The sequence below is a fragment of the Lonchura striata genome, chromosome 13 (assembly GCF_050655825.1).
Source record: "Lonchura striata isolate lonStrDom1 chromosome 13, ASM5065582v1, whole genome shotgun sequence".
Taxonomy (NCBI): domain Eukaryota; kingdom Metazoa; phylum Chordata; class Aves; order Passeriformes; family Estrildidae; genus Lonchura; species Lonchura striata.
Window position 1 is genome coordinate 14,632,177 of NC_140715.1, and position 25,444 is coordinate 14,657,620.

General features: G+C 43.8%; 1 long non-coding RNA gene across 9 annotated transcripts in view; it reads left to right on the top strand.

The window, feature by feature from the left end:
• Positions 1-25,444, top strand: part of LOC116184124 (uncharacterized) — a 149,362-nt gene that overhangs the window by 48,684 nt on the left and 75,234 nt on the right. For 8 of the 9 annotated variants that reach the window (XR_014958319.1, XR_014958320.1, XR_014958323.1 and 5 more), the window contains exon 3: positions 22,282-22,377. The exons of the other annotated variant lie outside the window; for it this stretch is intronic. This is a non-coding gene — a long non-coding RNA (uncharacterized LOC116184124). The remainder of the gene's footprint in view (positions 1-22,281; positions 22,378-25,444) is intronic. 9 annotated transcript variants of the gene reach the window in all.

Here is a 25,444-nt window from a genome sequence, read left to right on the forward strand (position 1 = left end):
GGTTGCACAATTAAGGGGAGAGATCTGTAATAGCCAGCCCTAAGTAAAGGGATTGTAACCAGGCTAATAGAATCCATTTCCCTCAGCTGGTCCATTATAGCAGTGCCCCACACTGAGCTTTTGCTTCTCAAAGAAGGAACCACATTATTTTTCACTCTGTTATTACAAAACAAGCAGACAAACAACTGCTTGTTTCAGCCTTCTCCTCCCACTCATTTGTGAGAATGCGAGGGGGTGGCACAGAGTGGTACAAAATGAAAAAAATGGGAAAAAAAAAAAAAAGACAAATCCAGAGGAAATAACGAGGAGAACTAGAAAACTTGAAATCCCTATGAAAGATATTTTTCAATGCTCTGCTTCCTTCCCTGTCCATAACTTGTTAGGTACAGTGTACACCTGGAGACATTAAGTGTGACTTTTCTTTGGTGGGAGAAAAGTCAATGGTGGGAGCAGGGAGAATTCAAGCATCTAAATTTTGGGATTCCTGCCCCACCCAGGAGCCCAGGTCTCATGTGTAGTTGTACTGATCTTGAGAGATGTGTGTTTCTGCTGGAGCTATAGAGGGAGGCAAAAATTATTACCTATAACCCCCAAGGGCACAGAGAAGTCCTCCTAGTGGAGTTTCCTGTTTAGCTTTTCTTTTGTATGCCTTTATTTCCTCTTTCAGTCCTTCAAAGTGTGGTGGAAGGATTGTTTTATTCTCCTCTGGATGGTGTGTTTCGTCTCTAATTAGGCAGTTTTTTCCTTTCAGCTGCCATGGACCAGGTTACAAACTTCAGATTTGAAATGAGAGTGGTGATAAGGGAGGTGGGGAGTGTCAGAGACTGGGCTTGCTGCCTTTCAGGCTGACTGGGAAAGTCAAAGAGAAAATAAATGTAAACAGCAACACTGTGATGTCCTTGAGTAGCTGAGAGGAAAGAGCCTTGGCCAGGACCATTGTCTTGATGGGGTGACAAGAAGATTTGCTCCTGCAGCTCCTTCCCCCTCCATTTACATTTCATTTTCAGCCTCCGAGTGAGATTCCCAAATGCTTCCTAAACCCAGGATATGCTGGGATTTTATGGTCAGTATTGCCTCATACAAGATTGACAGTCATTTCACTCCTCTGCAATGCTAGCCTCTCTTAAATTGATGTTGTTATTCCTAAGGGCCAGCTTTCTCTATTCTGAAAAAAAAAAACCCTTGCTAAAATCAGTTCTTGTACCTAAAATTTCCCAGGCATTTATGAAATGATTCCTGTCAATAATATTTACAGGTTTGTAAGATGCAGTAAATAGTGCTATTTCCTTCCAGCCATATCTGCCTCTCCCACAGCACATGATAAGGAGTCAAGGACAAATAGACAGATAGTCTGAAGACTGGCTTGATCAGTGCATCTGTACTAAATGTTCCTGCTCCTGCCTGGAAATGACAGTCCAATTTCATGAATCTGAAGTCTCACACCTCCCACAGGTGCTACTTCACTTGTTTCTTTCCTTTTGATTTCTCTTTGAAAATCCCAGCTTGTTTCATGGTCAGAGAACCCCGTCTTTGGTCCCCTCTGTTCATCAGAGCCCTTCATAACCTGGCATAGGATGAAAGGGCTGCATAGATAATTTATGGGAAATCAGTAATTGAATCTTGGCTGTTCCCATAAATCATATCGCCAGCTATCAAACAGCCGTGGGTAGCGTAACACATTCCAAAACCTGCATAATTGATGACTCCCTTGCAATAGGCCAGCACACACAACTGGTGATTTTTCCTTCCTCTCAACAATGTTTTGAAGTTTTCAGTGAGGCAAGCTCAGTACCTGAGCAGACCTGCAAAGAGAATGGCCAAAGTCGTTACGGAAAAAGATGCTGATAAAAGCAGACTGTAATCCAAATTGATGGGTAAAATGAATCCTTCATGCTTTTTCCTAAAGGGATTGGGAATGGAAAAAGCACCTGAGGAGGGGAGCTTTATCTCTGAGGCTGCTTTATGGGTGGTGTTATGCAACAGAGACATGCCTATGAAAATGGGATGTGAGGGAAGCTGTTACAGACAGGCAAACATGGAGAGCATCCCTCACCTCCAGGCTCCTGCTGAAACCCTCCCCTCAGCAAATCCACCGTGGGCTGAGGTCAAGTGCCAGTGAAGTGCTTCAATTTTATTTCATCCAGGTCCTGACTGGGATCTGAATGCTGGTGTCTGTAGAGTCAGCTCATGTTTTTGTCACATGCTGTTTCCCTCTCCACCTCCAACTTGCAGGAGCCCAGGTGAACTAAAGAGTCCAAGAAGGGTGAGAAAAACCATGACTGAGTGTTCTGCACTGGGGAGACAGACTTGGGCTTTGATAGAATCCCCCTGGATGTAATGTAGCTGTGAAAACAACTACTGACTTCACCTGCTTTGGATTCTGGGGCTTAGCCCCTGTGGCCACACCTGGCCAGGCAGACAGGCTGTTACAGTGAGAGCTTTTCTGCTGTTTGCTAAGCAAGGAAAAAAGCATTTTTGTACCCTGGCTAACCCTGACTATACAGCCTAGGGCTGTGTGCTTTATGGCTGAGCCTGTAACAGTGTCTGCAGCTGTCACAGAAACCTGCAGGCTGTCTTGTGCACTAGAGCTGCTGCAGAAAATGATGCTCTGTTTTGGCAGAAAAGAGGTCCTGCAAGCCAGGAGCAAAGCACATCAAGTGTTGTGTGGCTTTTCCCATCCATTTAACAGAGGTGTTTGCTGAGGCCTGTTGGAAATGTATGGCAGATCTACAGGATCCAGAGAGACATGGTAATACACTGTTTGGTGTGTGTGCTGCTGCTGCTGGCTGGATGTTTGTTTAAGCCACAGTACTGTTGTTTCAACTCAGAGCAGCCTTCCCCATTTCTCCTGAGGGAAAAATGATTTTTCTTTAAGTTTCACAGCTCTTTAGTACTGGAGACCAAGGACCTGAGGCCAATTTACCCTGCAGAAGCCCTTTCAGGGTATGCCATCATTAAAGTTTTAGGGGACCATTTTTAAGAGACTTTTTTGATCATCCCCTATTCATGCCTTTTTTGCATTGGGTAGTGGAGTATGAGGCAGAGGGGAAGCAATGTCCATCTGGGAAAAGGACAGAGCTTTATCCCAGTGAAGGAAGGCTCTCTCCATCTGGTTGGGTGTAAATGCAACACAGTAAACCCTGGAACTGGACTGCTCCATATAGGGACTCTGTAACCTGAGTTAGGGATGCAAACTTCTTCAAATTCAGTTTAAAAAATTGGCTACTGTTTTCATGAAGTACTGTCCAAAAAAGTAGCTCCCAGAGGCATTAATAGTTGTCCATACTTATCACTCTAGGCTGAATTATGGCTATGAGGTTCCAGTACACTGTGGACTCTTGGATTAGGATGCAGCTGCAGCATCTCCTCTGCACCTCTGCCACAGCCCAGGACAGCTACCCAAAAATGTGTCCTTTCATCTGCTATTTGGCCATTCTTCTTGTGGGTGCTTTGTTCACTGCCACTGTTAAATGGGAAATCAGACAGGTATTCTGATGTTTGTGGATCTGTCCTAAGATTTAATTGAAAAGTGTTTGCTAAACTTGTTTGCTCGTGTTTAAAATGAAAAAAATCTCCTGAAGGGAATAAGAGTTTTAAATTCTACCACTACTGAAGAATTTACGTGCTCTGAATTTTAAGTTCAAGGTTTGGTTGTTTGCTTTAGTTGCAGGGAAGCCATACACAGATTTTCTGTTTCCCTGGCCCATCACAAAGCACTGGTTCCACTGTCCCCTCCAAGTGCTGCTGCAGAGCTGCCTCATTGTGACTCTATTTCCAGAGAAGTTTTCATAAATTCACTCCCATCTTCGAGCTTCCTGTGGCTTCCCCTGGGGAAGAACCCCGTGACCTGTCTAACCTCTCCTCTCAGCAGAGCACAAATGAGGGATGCCAACCTTAACAAAGAGATCCCAAAGCTTTGTTAAATGAGTGACTCAACAGAAACAAATGAAGAGGAAAACACCAAGTGACACTCCATGGACCACTTGTGTGTCCCTGGGAATTACAGGGGTTTCAACACCAAACTACAATACTCTCCTGAAGAGAGCTGGGGGAGGGTTTGAACTGCAGCTACCAAAATCACGGGGAGGAGCACCACATGTCCAGGCAAAGAGGGAATCCAGAAGTTCCCTGCAGCACTGCAAGGTGCTCTCCCAGCCACAGCTGTGGTGCACAAAACCAAGGAGAGGTCTCTGTAGCCTGCTGTCCTCACAGCAGAGCTGTGACTGCAGAGCTCACAGGGATGCTGTGATCACTCCTATCACCTCTCATATCTCAGACCCTCCCCGAAAAGTTAGCTTGAGTCTAATGATAGCTTATCTAGTTATTATAATTAGGTATATAATCATTAATAACCTGCCTTAATTACAGGTTTTCTTCTAATGTAAAAGATTCCAATTAAGGCTCATTACATGGAAAATCTGTGGAGTCTGTTATTTCACTCCTAAGATTATCCAGAACAAAAGGAGCACTTGCAGATGCTAAGTTTCTTTTAAGGGCTGTATTTTAATTAATTCCAGCTTCTGAAACAATTAATGGATTTGCTCATAATATCTCAGGAAATTCATGCTCATCTCTAGAGAGACAGTGCCACGAGCTCAGCTAAGATAAGGCTGCATTTCTTACACATTACTAAGAACCAAACTTTTAAATACACTGTGGAACTCATTCTGGGAATTTTGTACTGGTGGCTTTACCCGAAAAGACTGAAAATTCCCCCAGGGTAAAGAAGGTGTGTCCCTGCCATGCTGCCCTAGGGACAAATCCAGCGCTTAGGATGGAGAGGACCTTTGCTTCCTTCAGCTAACCACTGCCTCCAGCACAGAAAGCACAGTGTGGTTGGTCAGCCTTCCTCACGCAAAGGAGCATCTTGGATCCTTCCCCACCCTCTTTGCTTGCAGGGCACTGGCTGTTTGCAGATTTGGGGAAATGTGGCCAGCCCCTCTGCAGTGAGGAGGCAGAGTGGTCTCACACTGCAGGGCTGAGCAGGCTGGAGGTTTCTGCAGCACCACAGACTTTCTGTAATGCCTCGGGTTGTTCTTTAGTCTCCCTTTGTGTCTTCTCACCCTCCATGAAAATTGCTCCTTCTCTCAGGAAAGTGTGGAGAAGGCTGCAGACAGCAAAGTTTTACTGATCATCTGCTTCGCTGGGGCAGAGAAGCCAAGTGCTCCACAGATACACATCCAGAGGGAGGAGGCAAGCACGTTTGCCTCTTAAAATGGGGAAAGACAGATGCTTCCATCACTTTTAAGGGGAAGTTTTTGTTTTACATTGCTTTCAGCCTCACTGACAGCAAACTCTTCTGAGACACTGAATCTATATCCTGGCAGTTTTCCCTTTTCTTGTTGTTGAGTAGATTAACCACAAAGTCTGGAGACTGTTGGTTTCTCAGCCAGCCATTGATAATCCCTTACATATCAAACATCTGTGGGTGATGGATGAGGTGGAAGGGTTTCATTACTTCTGTCAAAACCTTTTAATATTTCATATTTTTTGTATCATGGCTTTCTGGACCCTATAGGAATCTCTAGGATCACCTATACTTTGTTGCTTGGAGCTTAATGCTTTGCATTAACATTCCTCCTCATTAGGGAGTTAGTAAAAGCTTGGCTCTTGCATTTTCTGCTGTGTGCTATGGAGCAAAATGAAGTATTTTATGGCCCTTTGCTTGACCTTGTGTCAAATTAGGGGAAGAGATGAAAGGCTGATGCAGCTCCTCCTGAGCAAGGATGAAATTCAGCCTCACGTTCCCAAGTCAAGGACTGGATCAGCATTCTCAATAGAGCCCTGTAATTGTGGTAAGCACATTTCTCATTCTCTCAGGATTTTTCATAGAGGTGCACAGAGAGAAAGAAAGAGAAAACAATTTCTATTTCTGCTCCTTGTTTTTCCCAGTGGAATGTGCTTGGAGAATTGTTTACCTGGAGTGAGTGCTTGATTGGATTCTGGTGAGATTGTTTGAGCCTGATGGCCAATCCAAGCCACCTGTGACTCTCATGAGTTGTGAGTTAGATATGGTAGTTAGAGAAAGTAGGATGTAGTTTTTGTATCTCCTTTAAATAGTATATTTAATGTACTGTAGTATGGTTATACTACATTTCATTCAGAGCTCATTCAGCCTTCTGAACTAGAGCTGGACATCATCATTTCTTCTCATTGGGTTCGCCTGCATTTACAATATGTAATATTTGTGTGTTTGTGCTAGTGGCTAATCTGGACACAGAAGGGGTTCAGAAAATGGTTCCAGGACAATATCTGAGGCTGGATTTAGGGGTTCATAGAAACTATGGAAGTGCGGCTCTGCTGTGACTCAGTTGGAAAGTCTGACAATGCTTCCAGATCCATTTTCAACCTAGGAATTAACTGGAAATAATAAATTGTTCTCTGAAGAGCTACACTAGGTGATGTAAATCCTAGATGAGCAGAAAGCCAAAGGACTGGGGAAAAGGCCAGTGCCCTTCAGGCAGGTTTGCAGAGCTCTCTGTGGCACAACTGCCTGTGGGCTGATGCTTCCTGGACACAGGAAGGTGCCTGGGGTGGGATGTGCCCAGGTCGTGCCTCAGGAGTGATGCTCAGCAGTTGCATGGCTGTCTGTGCCCTGTCACAGGGCAGCAGGGGACAAGGAGGAGCTGGGGGATTGGCCACAGCACTTTGCTGAGCATTGTAGGACACATTGTAGGACCAAACATCTGCAGTGCAACAGCATCCTTGGGCAGCTGTGCCACTGCCGTTCTCTTCTGCAAACAATGCAAGCATCCCTTTCCTCCTAAAGCTGGAGCTTCAGCTCTCTGGGGAGCTGCATCCTCCCCAAGCAGCAGTGCAGTCAGGTGCTGAAGTATTATCAACCCAGACAAAGAACAGATTGTTTCCCTTATTAACCTAGTTTCCCCCAAATTTGTGCTGCGCAGTGATCCTCCTCTCAGTCTGCAAGGAGCCTCATCCCTTGGGAATATTCTGCTGTGGCATCTGTTTGATGTGTTCTCCAGGGGTTGTAGCTTAACCTCCAGTCCCAACTCATCTGATTTTTCAAAACACTTAAAACTGCTTTACCTTCAGTCCAAGCAAAGCCTTTCTGCTCTTCAGCCTGTCTGCTGCTGTCGTGCACTCAGCTTCTGCTATATAGGTCTTGGTGACTCAAGACACTCTATTTAAACGAAGCTACAAAAAATGTTACAAATGCAGATCTCTGGTCTCTGAGCTGTTTTCCAAACTTCTGCTCTTTTTACAGCTTCATTTGATCCTCTCCTGGCTCCACCAAGCTCCCTGCCCCTCTCTCCAGTTCACTACTTCTACCTCTTGGAGGGATTCTTTATTCTGCCTGGTCATAAACCCACAAAATCCTCCCCTTTGGAGACCTTCCAGCTTCTGTTTCCTTTGTTCTTCCATGTCTGTTTTTCTAAAAAACAATTAAGAAAGTCTCTCTAGGTGTAGACCAGCGTTTTCAAAAGCATCCCTAGCCATGAGACAACTGCATCTGTGGGTCAACAGAGGATTTCCCCAGAACAGAGGACTTCTTCTCTATCACCTGTGGAAAAGCATTGCATGTTTAACTCCCAGGCAAGAATTCTTCACTCAGTGGCCCAGAGAATAGAGTAATGCTTGAGCAGGGCTTTTTTTTTTACTGGCTTCCAGTAAAAACAAATAGCCTGGATATTGCCTTAATAGCATGTCAGGGTTATTTTGTCACAAGTCTTTTCCCATCCTGTTACAAGGCAGAGCTCTGTAGCTACATCACAGGGCAAACAGCAGCCCATGCTCATCTGTATCTCTTTCCATCTCTCTGCTCTCCTCTGAAATGATCCAGGATTTAACTGTAGTGTGGAGAGTGGATTTCTGCCAAGATGGCTGGAGGAAATGCTGGAGAGGGTGGCTCTGGATGGGATCTCCACTCGGGACAATTTGTCTGTGCCATGGCAAGAGCTGCAGGTGATGGAAATGAAAGGAGCTGGCAGAGGTTGGGCTCTCCTCTGTTCCCCCTTTCATCTCTTCTAGTTCATTAATTTATTAAATACGTCCATCTATGCTTAGACTTGGTGGTAAAATAAGAGCAGAGCTTTATCTCACCATGTGCAGCTGTGCCTTGTGTGATGTTGATTTATTTCCCTGTATACATCTTAATGTGAGGTAAACTGGGAGCATTTGTAATTTGAACCAAAGAACAATGTGTTGTTTGGAGGTCTGTGGAGAGAAGACAGCTGTGGTTTGCAGGCTCTGCTGTCCATGAAGCACTCTGGTGGACTCTGGGGTGTGGTGATTCCCCAGGAGAATTGGCAGAATAATAAGAAAGAAAAGCTCTCTGAAAGAATGTGGAAGACAGTAAATGCCAGACATGAGATCCAAGTGGAATTTTCTTGCAGTCTGGAGTCAGATGAGTCCACTGGTTGAGGAGTGTTGATGTAACTGTGTGCAGATAAAATTAATGTTATTTTATAGTTCATTTCATTGAGTTACTTGCTTTGGCTATTCCACCTACTCTGAGTATTATGATATTGCCTAGAGAACACCATGGCTGATTCTTTTCTGTCACTGTATTTTATTTTCTCTGCCAATGGTATCTCTCTGTGCTGGACCCATGAGTTCAGCTTCCTTGGTACCAGTCTCACACTCCTGTGGCCAAGAAGACATCACTAATATTCACCCATATTTTTCACAACATACCACAAGAACGGGGCCTCAGCTTTAGATCTGGTAATACATATTTATGTTCTGCAAAAATGTCTTGCCACAGGATACCCAATCTGAGTTGAATTGTGAGTCTCCTCTTCCCTACTAAGGAAATTACCATCTGCAAGGGCACCCTGTCAAAAGGAGGGAGAGAGCTTACAGTGATATGCAAGTTACATGTAAGAAGAGCTGAAAATCTCAGCCAGTATAAGGCAAACTCCAGAGCGAGCTGTCGGAACAGAGCAACCTTTAATATTCATGTATCTATTCAGGATGCATCGCTGCATAATGTGTATTGCAGTCATCAGATACACATGTTTAGCACCTAGAAACAGTAAAATCACTTGTTAAAGCGAAAATGGAAATTATGGGATTGATTTACCTGTGCACTTCTAGTTGCTTTATGCCAGGCTGGTGATATGAAGAAGGCATAAACCTCATATAACTGGCTGAATAAATTAGATTAATGTCTTGTTCTCCTTTTTTGAAAGGTCTAAAGCAGACAAAATGTACCCTGAGACTGTACAAATTCCTTTCCTTGCACGCCTCTTGCAGCATTTCCCTGATGCAGTTTTTATGGTCTTTCTGGTTTTAAAAAATATCTTTCAGCAGAGGTTTGTGTCCCTTTGCTGAAGGAAAGCTGCTGGAAGGTGACTGCTGTGAGAAGTCCTCCCTCATACACAGTACACACATTGTGGGCCCAGCATTTACACTTTTGGGGGCAAACCTAAGACCCCAGTGAGCACAATATTTTATGGGTTTTCCTTTCATTCCCTCCTTCCTCTCTGCAAAGAGGACAGAACACGTGGAGCAATTTTGGCAGCAAACTCATGAGCTTGCAGTTGGGTGTGGTGTTGCGTTCTCAGGTAGGGATTCAATGCTCTGTTTGTTTTGTGGCTCTCTGTGTAGAGCTGTGCTTTGCTCCATAGATAAAAATATGTATCCTCGTGTATATTTTCATATCTAAGTGCTTTTTCTGAGGAGGCAAAGATGGAGTTTGTGCAATCACAGTGATTGCACTTGGCTCCTCTTCATTACAGTCCATTGAATGGCTTAGATTTTCCTTTTTCTAACATTACTGACATTCTCATTCTGTGGAAAAAAAAATCTTCAGTTTAAGAGATTTGGCCAACAGAAAATAATTCAGGTCACATCTTGGAATCCTCAGCATGATGTTGCCTTTCTTAGACCTCAGTATATGTTTGATTAATTAGCTCATGTAGAGCAAGTTTACTAATTTACCTGATACTCACATTTGCAGTCCTATAAGCAGGGAGTTTGTCCTGTCTCTGGTGATATAAACACCTGTGGATACAGGCAAGGGACTGAAAACTGAGGGCTGAGGATGAATGCATGTGAAGGAGACTCAGCTTGGAACAGAGTTATGTCAAATGCACGAGGCAGGCTGTGCTGCTGCCAGAGAGTGAAGCTGGGAGAGGAGCAGGTCCAGCTGTGGGTGCTCCTGACCCTGGCTCCAACCAGGCAGTCCTGCCTCCCTCCTGTTCCTCAGCATGCTCATTCCCCCATGAAACCAGTGACTGCTGGTACCAAAACCAGGCAGAAGTTTCTTTCACCACCATGTCTTTGGAAGTCATGGACCATGCATCCAAAATCCACTGGGGGAAACATCAGGCGTGTGCTTTACTGGCTCTCTGAGTTGTGGTGGAAACATCTCTGGGCTGGATCCAGCTGTGCAATTAGTGAATAAGCAGGAGTGTGAATTCCCAAAAACATTTATAGCTGATGGGCCTCTTTTGCTGGCACTAGCTGTGCCCTGAAGCATTTGTTAAATTTAGTTGGATCAGAGGATCTGAGCAAATGCATTGTGGGAGGGAGAAAGTCAATGCCATGGGCATGTTCCCACTCCAACATGATTCTTCTGGATGTGATCCTTCTGGATGGAGGTACAGGAACTCTTTCTGACTGGCAGGTTGAGAAGAAAGGCTTGATCTGAAATTGGATGATTATATTAAGTGAGATGATTGCATCTTGTAGGGCTCAGCTAAGTCCCAGATGATTCTGGCCATCACCATTATGTGAATCCACACACTGAATATGAAGTAAAGTGCTGAAGTGGCTCATCAGTGGGAGAAGATGTCAGCTGGTGCCATTCAGGACAGCTGGACTGTTGGAGCTCACGATCCAGGAATGCAGTCCTGGCCTGCACACTGCACTTGCAGGGACCACAGAGGATGCTGTGCTCTCATTTCCTGGGAGACGGAGTCCTTTGAGAAATCTGACCTCACTTCTCTCCTTTCTTCAGCATCCTCAGAAAATTAACAAGACTTGACAGCCCATAATACTCTCATTTTAGCTGCAGTCACAGATCAGAATGTGCTCATCATGCATTGTGGTCCTTACTAGAACCTCATCAGGGGCTGATTTCTGGTCGGACACTGATCAGAGCAGGTGGGGCTGAAGGCAGGAATTTCAGAGGGCTTGAGGCCCCAGCAGTGCCCTTGAGGCAGCATTTTAAATAGCATAATTTTATTAAAATTTAATAAGCAATCAGAACTTGTGCACATCTTTACACTGGCATTTTAAAACAACAAATTAATATCCCTATTGTATAATTTTATCTTTTAATGCAATTTACATTCAATTTATACAGTTTTGAGTCAAATTCTACACATTTGTGTCAGGCAGCTTTTGCCCAGGAGGGTTGGGGGATTCAGGAGCACTCAGAGGTGTGTCTGTCTATTTGAACCAAGCATTAAATCTTGCCTCATTCATCTTTAAGAACACTGAAGCGAATGCAGAAGACATGCTGACATACCTGGCCCATGTTTGAAATTGAAAAGTAAAATCCTGCTCCAAATTAATTTAATTTCGAAATTCCCAGCAACTTCAACAGAGCCAGGCTTTCATTGAGAAAATTAATTTAATTTTGTGTGTGTCTCTTCAAACCTTTCCATCCATTGCACCTGAACAAAAGCCAATATGGAAATGCCAATATTGACAAAAAGATCCAAGCAAGTCTTCGGTCATTTCACTTTTGGCCTCTTCAGCTTCCTGTGGCCCTGAGGATAAACACAGGATCACTCAGCAATAGAGGCAGCATTGGTTTGCTTCAGCTGGCTGTGGCTACTGGCCAGTGGTTTGGCTTGCACAGCAGTCCATTCACTTGGAGTCCATCTAATGACACACTCTGGTGATTCTCTGGGCTCCTGCCAGCAGCAGGGCAGGGTGGGTGGGTTGTCTTTTCTGTCAGTGGAACTGGGCAGGATGCTCAGTGCTGAGTGTCTGGCTTTCACATGGAGAAATCTTTAGGGAAATCAGCTCTCATGCAAAAAGCCTCAGGAGGCACCAATTTAGTGCAGCTTTGAGGAACTGAGGTAAAGCAGTTTAAAAGAGACAAGAGGGAGAGAAAAGGCTGAGTAGAGCAGTTGTGTACAAAGTCTGTGAATTTCTGATAAACCTTCCAGATGTGCAGGACCTTTTTTGGTTACCACAGGTGTAATTTCCAAGCCTCTGGCCAAAACCTCCTTCACTTGCCTGAAGAAAATATGACATCAAAATTGAAAAGTTGAGTACGTTTGCTCCCATCCTTGCTGGAAAACTTTGATAATCATTTGCTGGAGAAATGCAAGTGGACACTAAACACCCCACAGAGGCTTAGTGAGGGAATGCCAAGATTTACAGTAGCTTGGTGGCCATGGGAGTCCTGCAGAACCCACGGGATTTGCAGAAGATTTGTCACAAGAGAGGCTGCTGTTCACTGAAAAATATTTTCAAAATGCTTCCTGATACTATGACAATTAGTAACAAGCTTGTGAAGTGTGTTGTGCTGAAAGCTGCAGACAAAAAAGAGGTTTTGCTTTCCTTATTCTTCAGTGATTTCCCCCCTTGCTTTCTGTTTCTGCATCTCTTTTTTTTCCTGATGGATGTCCCGCAGGGGAAATGTCCTTCTGAGGCAGAACAAAAGGCTGGGTGGATTATGAACTTTAGTTTTAGGATCATAAAGCCTTTTTCTCTTATATTACCCTCTCTTCTCTATTATTTCATGTCCTTTGTTTCCCTATGTGACCCTTCCTCAGAGAGAACCATCAGGCGTTTACATCTTTTTCTCCTTTCATTCCACACAAAATCCTGTTCAGAGTTCTTCAGTGCCTGCCTGGAGGTGAAGGAGCATGGGGTGAGTTTGAGGAAACCCTTTCCTCCAGTGAAAATCCTTGGAATGGATTTTTATTTGTGGTGGGCATCCCAGGGGATTACAGCACAATAATGTGGTGGCAGTGATTTTGTTTGGGAAGGCAGCACTTCAGATTGGTCAGGGAGTTTTGATGTCTGAATAAGCCAGTGAAAACCCAGTATCACAACTGCTGGGGTGTTTCCAGCTCCTTCTGCCAGGAGCAGGATGTGACTCAAAATAAAAACTCAGAGGAGTCTCAGTCGTGAGGGTCTGATGCACCAGTCCCCTGGGGTCACTCAGATGGGTTAAATGCACTCCTGTTCTGACATGGTCTGATGGATGGGAGTCAGAGAACTCTATTCCTTACAGCCTTTGGCACTCCCAGTTTAAATAATATGCAGCAGGGAACTTGTTTGGGTTGGCAGGACAAGGACGCTTGGGAGAGGAAGAAATTGTTTCTGTGGTTCCAGTTTCTAGCTGTTATTTTGTTAGAGACTTTCTAGCTGTTATTTTGCAGGAGCAGAGATCTCTGCCTTGCTGTTGGTGCAAGCTTTCAGTCCACAAACAGTCACATTGCAAGATTTATCCACAAACAGTCACGTTGCCCTCGTGCTTGTTTGTGGTTCACAAACTGTTTACTGTTTTGGTGCTCCAGTCTGCCTCATTGTCTGCTCAGTGCCGAAAATATTGGGCTGCATTCCTGGCCTCAGCTCACACAGCTCTGCCTCTGTTCCCTAATTGAATGCAGACAGCTCTTGAAATAAAATTTCCGCTGCAAATGCTTCTGCTGACAAGTTCAGAAAGTGCTGTCTGGGAGCAAGCTTTGCTCTGTCTGAGAGGTGTCTGTCCCAAAATCATGCCTGCCTATACATTTCCTGACTTAGAGAACCCTTAAAAATGGCAGGACACAAACAGGATTTTAATGAATTCTAAAAAAAACCAACCAACCAACCAAACAAACAAACAAAAAAACCAACAAAAAACCCCCACATTTTCTGCCATGTTTTAGGTGGTTTAGTATAAAAAATTGCATACAGTTTGATGCTGCTGTTTCTTTTCATGTTATACAGATACTTTCCATCTATGTAAGTGCTGACTTTTGTTCTCAAGCAGGTTTTTTCATCTCTCTTAATTAATCTTATTGAAAAAAAAAGGAAGAAGAAAGAAGATAATGGGTGTCTCCATGTGTGTTCCTAATACAGACCTGGTACTTGTCCTTCATGCCTTACGGAGTCCTTTGGAATGTTCCACTGTATTTTTGGTATGATTTTTGAAGGACTGCACTTGTTCCTTTACACAGCTAGGGAAAATCAAATCTAAGGATTGGTGCTTTGATTCTTCTGGCAGGTTTATATTGCTGCCTTACAACAGGCAATCCTTAACCAGGTGCTTATTTTGTGATATATATATGATTTAATTCCTCCCTGGTATCCAAATGTATAAAATGTTCTTCTTTGCTTTGTATTATATTTTTCTAATGCAGAACAATTTGCTCCAGAGAATTTATAGTGGGCCACTATATCTAGGTGTGCAGGAGCTTGGTAGAGGTGTGATAAGTCAAAGTAGAAAAGCCTTATGCTTGTATTTCAAAGCTGAAGGAAGAGACAAGGTACATGGACTGGGCTGCAAATTGCAGAGAGAAATAATTTTGCAATATTTCACTCTCAGTCACAGGGGTAAGCAATGGAAGAATCTATTTCTCCAGTGAAGCAGAAGTCTTCTGCTTGTATTTATCAACATTTAAAACACACCTCTAACTGTAATTTCTAGCATGCCAAATGAAATTCCTACCAATCACTCACTTTGTTCCTATTAGTGCTGTTAATAATGTAATTTATTCAGCTAAAGAGCTCCTACAGAAATATATAAAAGGGGAGAAATAAAAACTGGAATGATACAAGCAGTAAAACTTGGCTGATTACAGAGGAGCCTTGCTGGACTGGTGGATCAGGTGAGCCTTGCAGGATTTTTCCGGGCAGCCTTGGCATGCTCAGGACTGAGCTACTGATTCAGAGACGCTTTAACTGAGTGGCTCAGAAGGTGCCCTGTGAGAGGGACACAGCCCTGGTGCTGGTGGGTGACAGCTCTCCAGGTCTGTGCTCCAGGGACCTGTGGGAGTCCAGGGCTTCCCTCTGGATGCCCTGGCAGGTCTGGGACCCTGGCAGGGGTCAGGAACCCCCCTGGACAGAGCCCCCACAGACACTGTCTGTGATCTCTGGCCATGGAAAAGAGTTTTCCATCTTACAGCATGAATTACAAGCTCTGAGTGTTTGATATAAGTCATAATTAGCATGGCACGGGTACAAAAGTAAAATGTTAGGATTCTAGATTAGGGGTTCAAAGGGGACAAGACGGAGGAAATTGGGTGTGTCTTGTCCTTTTTCTCCTTCTTCATATTGGCATTTTTCTATTGGTTCAGGCTGGGGACACACTGTCCAACGTAGGTGACAGATATTGGCACGTTATTGTAAATCCAGCCCAGGGAGTTTCTGGTATTTAATGTTTGTAACATCCCACTGAGGGCAGAGCCCCACACGCTGCCCTGCAGGACAGGACAGACAGAACATGTTAGAGATAAACAGAATAAACAACCTTGAAACCAGCACAGACCAATTATGGCTTCTTCTTTGCCAGCGGGGCTGGAAGACAGAGACTTCCTACAATCTCGGGATCATCAATAGCACAGATTCTGACAGGGACCCTTCCTTGCCCTCCTCCCTGCACCAGGTGGTTCTGCCCCACATGAGCTGCAGGCAGGACGTCACAGCAGCACTGATGGGTTTCCATAATCCTGACTAATCCAAGGAGCTCAGGAAATTACTCTGGATTATTTGTACACAATAGGAAGGACCCCAGAATATTTAGAGTCAAATGTTTCTTTACACTTGAGGCAAAACTGGGCATCAACTCTTTCCCTGTCTCCTTTTCTCATTGCAAAGTGTGAGGCTCATTACAGTGACAGGTTCATTTTGTACTTGAGGGCTCTTGAACATTTGGCCCTCAGCATATTTCCCAATTATTTATCACTGCTGCTAACAGCTGCTCTTTTGCCCTTGATGTTTATTTAAAATGTGTTCTTCAGCCTCTGGAATAGTTCTCTTGGGACTGCCTATGGGGAGGCTCATGAGCTATGTTGCAGCCCACAGGTTTTTGTCTGAGCTCTGGAGCAGCCAAGCTGGGAGAGCTGAATGAGAGTGAAATTTGCAGCTTTAAGGAACTCTATACATGGGCACTTATTGGAAGAATATCAGCATTTTATGTGTCCTCTGGTTCATCTATCACTAGTAATTCATTTTACAATGCATTAACTTACCTAAGCCTATTCCTATTGTGCAACAGGCAATCCTTCTTTCTTGCCTTCACTTCCCTACAGTGTGTCAAGGACCTTAACTTGTTCTTAATGGATTTTTATTTTCTCTTGTTTAGAAACTGAGTTTTTAAGGGTTAGTTTTCACAGCAGCAGAGCATATGCAGCAATAAACATCATCTCCAGTTGATTAAGCACCATAGCTGAGTTGTTCAGGTTCCACAGAAGCTGTTTATTTTAAGTATTCTCCAACTCTGAGGACATGATTTTAATTATATTGCATGAGAAGGAGCAAAAACAATAAACCAGAACATTAGAAAAAAATTAAAAGATATAATTTTCCTTCCCTGAGAGGAAGATTTCAGTGAAGGTCAGAGTAGATTGGAGGTATTTGTACAGCTGGGAAGCGTTCTTGAAAGGCCATTTCCCAGTAGTTATTTTTTTCACAGAAGCTGCAGAAGACATTAAAGATAGGACAGGCCATTTCAACTGATCTTCTGAGGCCAGACTGTGAAGTTGTTGTGAATCATGCTGGTGATTTCAGAGAAACATATTGCACAAGCTCACTATTTGTCAGTGCAAATAATGTGTTTCCAGCTTGACCAGTGGAGCCTGGCCTTGACAGGGTGACAGTAATGGGAGCAGCCTGCTTAGGTTTCCTTGCTATCTGTGCTGAAAGATGTGAGAACATTCATTTCTATTACTGCCATTCTGAATCTTTTCTGGTTCCAGATACTAGCTTGGACATTTGTCTTTCCTGCCATTTGTTTGAGAGAGGCAGTGAAGAACTGTAATAATAGAAAAAAAAAAAAAAGCTTTAGCAGGACAGGCATGGGAGGGCAATGTCAAAATGATGTTTCTCAAGCACATCAGTCTCTTATTTCAACACATCCCTTACCTTTGTGAGCTGCCAGGCACCCCCAGCACTGTGACAGTGGCTGGGTTTTGGCCCAGAGTCTTCCTTGACTGGTGCTGAGGGGACAAGCTGTGCCACCTCAGAGGGCAACCTTTTTCTTGTCTTGATTGTTGTAATTGTCTCCTCTTTTATAAAAGTGTTTAACTGCCAATTAAATGCTGCTTTAAGTCAAGCAGTGCCAGTCCAAGGCTGGCTGATCCTCAAATAAGGCACAGCAGAGAGGGCAGTGGCAGTTTCTGCTCTGGGAGTCTGACCTTAGGCCAGGCTTGTTGAAAGGTTTGTAAACTTGCCAGTAAACCTAGTTCTAAACAAATCTGGGCTGTGTTGGCCAGGTAAAACATTAGCTTCACATGCTGCAATTCCTTCCTCAGCTCCTCCACAGTGTGCTCTGAACCAAATAAACCCTTACAATTTTCACAGGGATTTCAAAGGTTACTGGTGCTGTGAGCCTCCAGAGTTGGTGTGAGGTGGAAAAATTGATCCAGTTTGGCACGATCTTCATTTGAACACAGATTTTTGCCCTGCTGTGGTATGAATGACTCTGAGGAACACAAGACAGGCAGTGGGGCAGGATTTGTCAAAAATTGTCGCCCAGTGGTGCCCGCTCCTGTGCCAGGCTATGAGAAACACCTTCTTTGTCCTCTCCACACCTCCCCACTGCATTTTAATTGATACCTTCCTTACCTGCTTTTATTCAAAAGCACTCCCTGCAAGCACACTCAAACATATGCCACTACTGTCTTTTCAGTCCCTTTTAAAAATCCCCTTTATTGTAAATCCTGTTCAGTACAAAGCTGCTGGAGGCCTGTGAATTTGCCTTTCCTGAGACAGAGTATTACCAAAGTAAGAAGCCAATATTTTTTGGAGGACTGTGATCATCTCTTCTGCTCTAAACCCCACAGACAAAGGCTGCTCTGTGATCATAAACAATACAAACACGACCAGCCTGCAGTCACATTACTTAATGCCAGCAATTTTTTTTGCTTCTATAAATCTGCCAGCAGCTAAATGACACTGATGTTGACAACATTATTTACTCCTTGATGTTTGAAGAGTTGCTCTTTCTCTAGCCACTGGTGCAAGCATTTTGAGAATGGAATGCTGCCTTGCAGAGAAGCAGAGAAGTCCAGTTGTGGCTTTTTGCAAAGGTGTCAAGACCCTTCAGAAGAAGGACACAGCTTGCTGTTCATATTCCCACCCCAAACACTACAACTTTTTTGTGGAGACGGAGGGAAGAGCAGGAGGAACTCCTAAACCCATCACCAAATGCATTGAACAAGGTGATGTTGACTAAAACTGGTCCTAATCCTGCTACTTGTGGATTTACTGCTCACCCTCCTCCACCAGAAGTGCCCATCATTCCTGACTGCTCCTTTTACACCTTTGCCACCAAGTTGTCCCTTGCTAGACCTGGTTCTCAGTTTTTAATTTGTCTAAAGAACATAAGATATGTTGGGATATTTCTACATGCAGAATAGTTATGGGAAAACACCTTCTTGTGAAAACAGAAGAAAGTTCGCAGTCACCAAATATTTCTCATTATTTTTCCTCTAATGTGGAGAAAAGTAGCAAAGCAGCAGCTGGTCCCTGCAGAAACACCAAAGAAAAAACCAATAACCAGGAGAAAGCTGCAGTGCAGTGACTTTAAGATGTCCCTGCCTTCCTGGTGATGTTTTTGTGGCTCAGATGAATCCACTCCATCCAGAAAACAGGAAGGCAACAAAACCTATAATGCAGAGGGTCTGGGAATCACATGTTTTAAGGCTAGAAGGTGATCATGAATCATTTCCTCTCAACTCCTTCATCTTGTCAGCTTACAGAGTGCAGACTTGCAGTCCATTACATCTGCACAAGACCCATAACCTTTGTGTGATCATCCTACCTTGCTTTAAAGACTGAGTGAGAGAAACCTGCACAAAGCTGTAGACAAGCTATTTTAGTGGGTAATTGCTCTTGTAAAAAGCAAATGTGACATTTGTTGTATGCACTACTTTATCTTTTTATTCTGTCTTTGAATATATTTATAGCCTTGGGCACTGACCTCCTTTCAAGTTGTTGTTTGACTTTCTGGTTATTTTTTTTCTTCATTTCAAATATGTGAATTAGTCCTGATATAGCATACATTAATGAAAAGATTTTAGAACAAAGTTAGTGTTTTCTAGGTAAAAAATACTTGCCGTAACTATTTTTTCCTAACAAGTTCTTCCTTCTCTTAATTTAAATAAGCCCACATGCACAGAGCTAGGGCTGTTGTACTCTTTCTCAGAATTTCCTAATGAAAACTGCTGGCCACAAAACATTTCACTAAGCTGGTTTGACTTGGCCCTATGGCCATTCTTTCTCTGATAAGAATATAAATTTATAGGTCCCTTCCCTGGTAATTTTCTCTTGTTTAAGAAAAAAATATTTTTATCTTTCTCTAGAGCCAGAGGTGCTCTGAAGACATGTAGGAACAATGCAATCCTCACCCTCAATGTGTTTGGATGTATTCTCAGGCTGAATAAATCTTTCTGATGGTCTCCCCCCCATTATATTTTTGTCAAATAGAATGCAAAAGTTCTAAATTTGCATTTTTACAATGAAACATCTTTTATGCTACTGTTTATTGCAAATTCATAATGTGATCTAAAGTCTCATATAAACGTTGCAGGAATATGCTGAACTTGTGGTATTATTATCTGCATTGCTTTCTTGTTCCTGTTTGCAGCAAGTTCAGTGAAAATTTATTTCTGTTCCTCATCGCAGCTACACTGCTTTTGGTGTGTGCCACTGCCAAGAACAAAGCTGTAGCACTTAATAACAGAATTTTGTCATAGTCTTTATCTCTGGAAGCTACTCCAGTTTATCATTTTAATAGCAAATGGAGTGTTTTATACAGTTGCCTGATAAAAGTTCCCATAATCATCTCTTTAGGGTTTTATTGTTTCTTCCTCTCTCTTCAGCCAGAACTTGCAGGGACACCAATTTCCCCCACATCTTTTTGAGTCCAAGGTCAAGCCTAGTGAAAGATGCTGTGGGACACCTCAGGTGTCAGACATATGACAGAGCTTTGAGACAAAGCAATAAAGCAGAGTACAAAGGGTCCACAACGAGCTAACAATGTCACAGTGATGAAGAAACAAAAGATGATGGGCTCTGGTGAAAAAATCCACTGCCAGTGTGCATTGCAGTTCAGGCTCCAGCCAGCTGGAATGGAGAAGAGAATGAAGGTTGTTTCTGTTTAATTTTACTACCCTTATTTCTGTTTCATAGACTGAGAAACTTAATGAGCTGTGACTTTTGTCTGTTCTTTACCCAGGCAGGTTTCAAAAACCAAGGAAAACCTCATTTAAGAGGAGTGCATAGAGAGGCAGCCCAGCAGTTATCAGTAAACAAATTACCAAGAGTTAACATTTTAGAGTGCCCACACATCCTGTGTTGTGAAGGATGTCCTTTAGCTGGTATCTCATGTCCCTTATACAGTAATAAATGGTAAAATGCATTTCTGATAAGGTGCAAAGTGTTGTTTCAATCTGTAATAGGAAAACAGCCTTGTCAATGGCTCAAAGGAGCATGAAAGATCCTGAAGTGATGCCTGGCAAATAAGTTTTGGGCTTGTGTTCCTTGGGAGGAAATGATTGAGATTGCTTCTGAGATGGGATGGTGGCTGTGCTGGTGAGCATTAACCTGCAGCAGGTGAGGTGAAATAAGAGATGATTGATGGGCCAAAGGGAAATGCAATTTTGTGTGAGAAAAGGTCTGCAGCGCATACAGGAATTTAGGGGCAGCGTAGTACCTGGCTTGGAAAATTGCCTTGTCCATACTTAATAAGGGGTGCATTTTTTGAGCTGGGATTTGCTTTGGTTTAGGACTTTCCCTTATTTCAAATCCAAGGTGTGCAGAATTCATGCTACATAGGGAAAAGATCGAGCTGTGCAAACCTGGGCAACATCAGCCTCCACAATGACTTTGTGATGCTCTCAGGCCATGGACAAGCACAGCCTAAGGTTGCTGCCATTGACTTGCAGACTTCAACTTGCTAAAACCCTGTCCTAGTAAAAAGGGTCTAACCTCATCCTGGGAACCTGAGCTTCCAAACATGGGCCACAGCTGAGTGCTACAAGTGTTTTTTACAGTCTGGTACAGAATGAAAAAGAGAAGAACTTGTTGCCTGACAGTGTAAAAAATGCATTGAATATTAGTAATGAATGAATGGATGAAGGGCTTCCATCAATAAAATCTACTGAGATGAAAACATCAGCACTTATTCCTCAGGTTTTGTGATGGGTGTGTGTTCAGATGAGTCTGAAATGCTTCTAATTAATGTTATCAACAGTGTGACATTTAATTAACTCAGTAACACGTTCAGCCTAATGATAACACATTTTGATTCACCACAGGCAGCAATGAGCTCTCCTGAGCATCTCCAAAGGTGGGGAGGACTGGGGGGAGAAGGAGAGCAGGAGTACACACAAATACACTTTTTGCTGCAGAAAGGAAGAGTGTCAAGAGAGATGATTATGTTGTCAATCCCCATCTCACATCAGAAAGACTTTTATGAGTTCAGAATATCTGCTATCAGATACTTATAACAATAAACTATTTTCCCAGGCTTAATTATAGCAAAACCCATTTGCCACTGGAAGGAATAACAACAGGGTACATTAGTTTTGTATTCTTGAGTGAGTTCTGGTCAATGAAATGGTACCTTTTGACATTGAAACCTCTTGCAAACATTTTCTAAAACTGAATCAGCAAATGAATTTTTTTTTTTAATTTGAAATGGAAATTTCTGCTGTGTCATTCAGCTGATCAATAAGGAGTTATCCAGAAGCAATACAAGTGGGAGGGAGAGAGAACCCCACCTCTGCTGTGCTGTTACTGCTGGTTTTGCTATGCATGTAACTGATCAGTCAGATAGCAGCATGAAATTTCCTTCTCCACAATATTTATGTGAATTTAAATGCTTTTCAGAGATATCTTATTTCATTTAAATAAATAAATAAAAAGAACTAAGATAAATGGGGACTGTGCTTAAGCATCCTGTAGATCTTTGATCACAGGGGATGCTTCTGCATCTCAGAAATACAATGAAAATATGCCATTGGCCCTTTAACTCTTATAGGACTGACTCTCCCACCCTCAGTTTATGACATGAGTTCTTAAGTACTCTCAGAAATACCAACAATAATTTGTTCTGTGTGCAACCTGCCCAGCTGGATGAGGTAAAGAAGCTCACGAGTGAAAGTGAAGTTTTTTGAAGGTGTTTTTGATGACTCATTGCAGGAAAGATACAGGCAGGAATGAAGCTGGGAAGATGGAACAGGAGAAATAACCCAAGAGACCCAAGGACAGAGCCGGGGGAGATGCAGCAGAGCAAAGGTCAGTAGAAGGAGTATGGCAAGCCACAAGTTCATAGATGTTCCTCTCAGGTGTGTTTGGTGGCAACTGATTAAGCCATGCCCTTGGAGATTCAAGTCTGCAACTTTTCCCCGACTAAAACTCAGCCTCTGTGGGTTCCTGTTGGTATCAGTGAGGAATGGCTTCAGGTTTTAGGTGGGACATCAGGCTGTTCCCATCTCCTAGACGTGTGCTGAGAGTTTGAGGGTGGATGTTGTGAGGAGGACAAGGCTGGGTCCCACCACGGGAGCTGACCCTGGCAGCAGTTCCAAGCCATGGGCTGCACCATGGGAGGTGGACTTATTGCTCCTTCCAGGAATTTTATTTGCGTAGTAACAGGCAGAGGAGGACCGCAGTGTCCCTGCAGCAGGGCCACCATCACAATTTCTCCGGGTTACACTTCCACGGCAGAAGTATGCATGCTAAAAAGGGGGCTGTGCATGGGGACGAGACCCAGGGACACTGTGGCATTTAGGAAATGAGATGAAGGACTGCAGACAATGGAGCCAAGGTCCATTCCCGAAGATGTATGAGGGGGCGTTGGAATCTCGCTGTCATGGGGCGTTTTGTTCTTCCTTCCTTTTCCTTCTTTGCTCGCAGGCGAGAGGGAGAGGGGCGGAGAGGGAGGGCGGGAGCGGCTCCGCTGCCGCGCTGGGTGCCAGGCTGGCTGCTGCAGTACCGTACTCAATATTCTGATCACCTTGCGAGCCAAGGAGCCTTGTGGAGCCTGCAGTGGTGTCAGAGTGAAAAACGAGCCACGCCATCACGCTTGGCCAGGCGGTGGCTGCCTGCCCGCAGCGAGTGCCAGCCTGCAGTGCCTTCCTGTGACAGAAACCCGCTCCGAACGGGCTGCTGGGCTGGTGTCCGGCTTTTTGTTCCCGTCTGTGTGTACAACACTATTTCCCATTGCATTTAAATAAGAGGTTTCACTGCAGCGGTTCACAGTGCTGGAGGCTTGAACTCCTTGTCTCGTAGGGTCTTGGATTCCTCCCACGGTTTGGTAGTCATTTGTGAAGAGGTAGGAAGCAACTCTGTTGGATGTGTTTTTGGATGTGTTTTTGGATGTGTTTTCTTCTCCCTCTGTGCTGTCTGACATGGAGAGAGCTGGAGGAGCAGTTTCCCGCAGTGGAAGGCAGAAGGAATGCACCAGCGGGTGTGTGTACGTGTCCACGTGCGGAGCAAGGAGCTGGTTTTCCATAGGGATGTATTGCACTGGAGGGAGTTACACAGACCCCTGGGTGCTGCTGACCCAAGGCATTGTCTTTTATTTTATTTATTGTTCATGGCAAAGGCATTGCCTAGGTAACCATGATGCTTCTCCACTCTTGACTGGCGCATTCTGCATCATCGGGGTGGGACATGGCAGAGCAGCTGAAGGAGCAGGACTAGTGCTGCAACAGTGCTGCTGGCTCAGGGCACTCGGAGACTGACAGGGCTGCCTAGAGGCACCTGCACATCAGGGCGATGCTGATCAGGGGTTTTGCTGTGCTGCTCTGCCTCTCCACTCAGAAGAAGCGTGCAGCGTCCCCTTGTTATCCCAGAGCTGGTCCATCTACTCCTGGCTGGGTTGGGCACTTTGGTTGCAGTCTGCTGTTCCCCCTGGCATTTTGGACATGACATCTAATCTCTGCAGTGCTCACACAAATAGTTATTTGCTTGCAGCAGCCTCCAGCCTGCCAGGATGACTTTGTGCCATCTCCAGGGAGGGAGGCAGAAGGAGTGACTGGTTGCCTGTTAGGTTGGGAATGCCCAGTGCCTTTGCTGTCAGTGCAGCTGCAGCCCAGAGTTGTTAGAGTGAAAATCATTCCTTCCCTCATGGCTAGAGAACTGTCCAGTTATGAAGGCTCGTGATGGTAACTTCAGGGCTGGCCCACAAACAAAATAATCCAGTTGCTCATCCAGCCCTGGAGAAGAAGGAAATAACACCCTCTGGGAGCTGCATCAACACCATGACCACCCTGCATGGAGACTCTCCTTTATGTCTGTCCTCTGAGTTTAGGACAAGGTTCTCAGTGTGGAGGAAAGAGACCCTCAATAAAACTCATTTCCAGATGACCAGATCAGTCAAGGCTTTCTATTTGCACAAGGCATAAGCACAATTATATCCTGAATCCTGTAGCCATCTACCAGTTGTTGTGAGACCTACTTTGATCTGCTGAGGAAATTCCAGGGTGGATGTCTGTCTGTCTGCCTGTCTGTCCTTTAAAGAGGGAAAGAAAGAAAGAAGGAAAGAAAGAGAGGGAGAAATAAAGAAAGAGAAACTGCTTATTATTTCTTAAGCTGCTAGCACCTAGAAATTATTCTGCATATTAGTTTATTACAAGTGGCTTAGGCTAATGGGACTGTGATAATGCATCATGAGGACAGGAATATTTTATTTAAAATATGTTGACAATATAGCTAACAATTCAAGCTTGCTATCCAGTCCTGTCTTGGGATAAAATGAAGGGAGGTGTGAAAGTTTTGCTGCTCAGTGTACAGGTCACATACCAGCATTCTGGCAAAAGAATACAAATGTTCTGCGATGTGGAATTGTTCTCATGGGGGCATTCTGAATGTCCCATTCAGATGCATTTCTTCTTAGAACATCCCCTTGGGTCCAAGCATATAGTTGAAATGTTTTGAATTTTTAAGGCTCTTGCAGAGTTTGGGTTTTTTTCTGTGATTTTAAAATATTGGTTGTTTTTTTCTTTTTTTTTTTTTCTCTTTTTTTTTGTTTTTGTTTTTGTTTTTGTGGGTTTTTTTGGTGTGGTTTTTTTTTTTAATTTTTATTTTTTTTATTGCATGTTTACCATTTTCCACCATCCTGTGGTGGTATCAGTTCAGAAAGTCTTCCTGCAGGGTTGTTTCTGCATCAGCATTTCATAGCTTTTCTTGTTCTGCAAACTGCTGTGCTACCAACAAGTTGATGCCTCTTTCAATTAGGCATTTATGGAAAGGGGAAGAAAAGACACTAACTAACAAGGAATGGTAGGAAGGGACAGATGTTTTGTTTTGAGTATGAAGGAGAATCTTATGCTGATAAATTAACAAAATGTTTTTGGAGGTG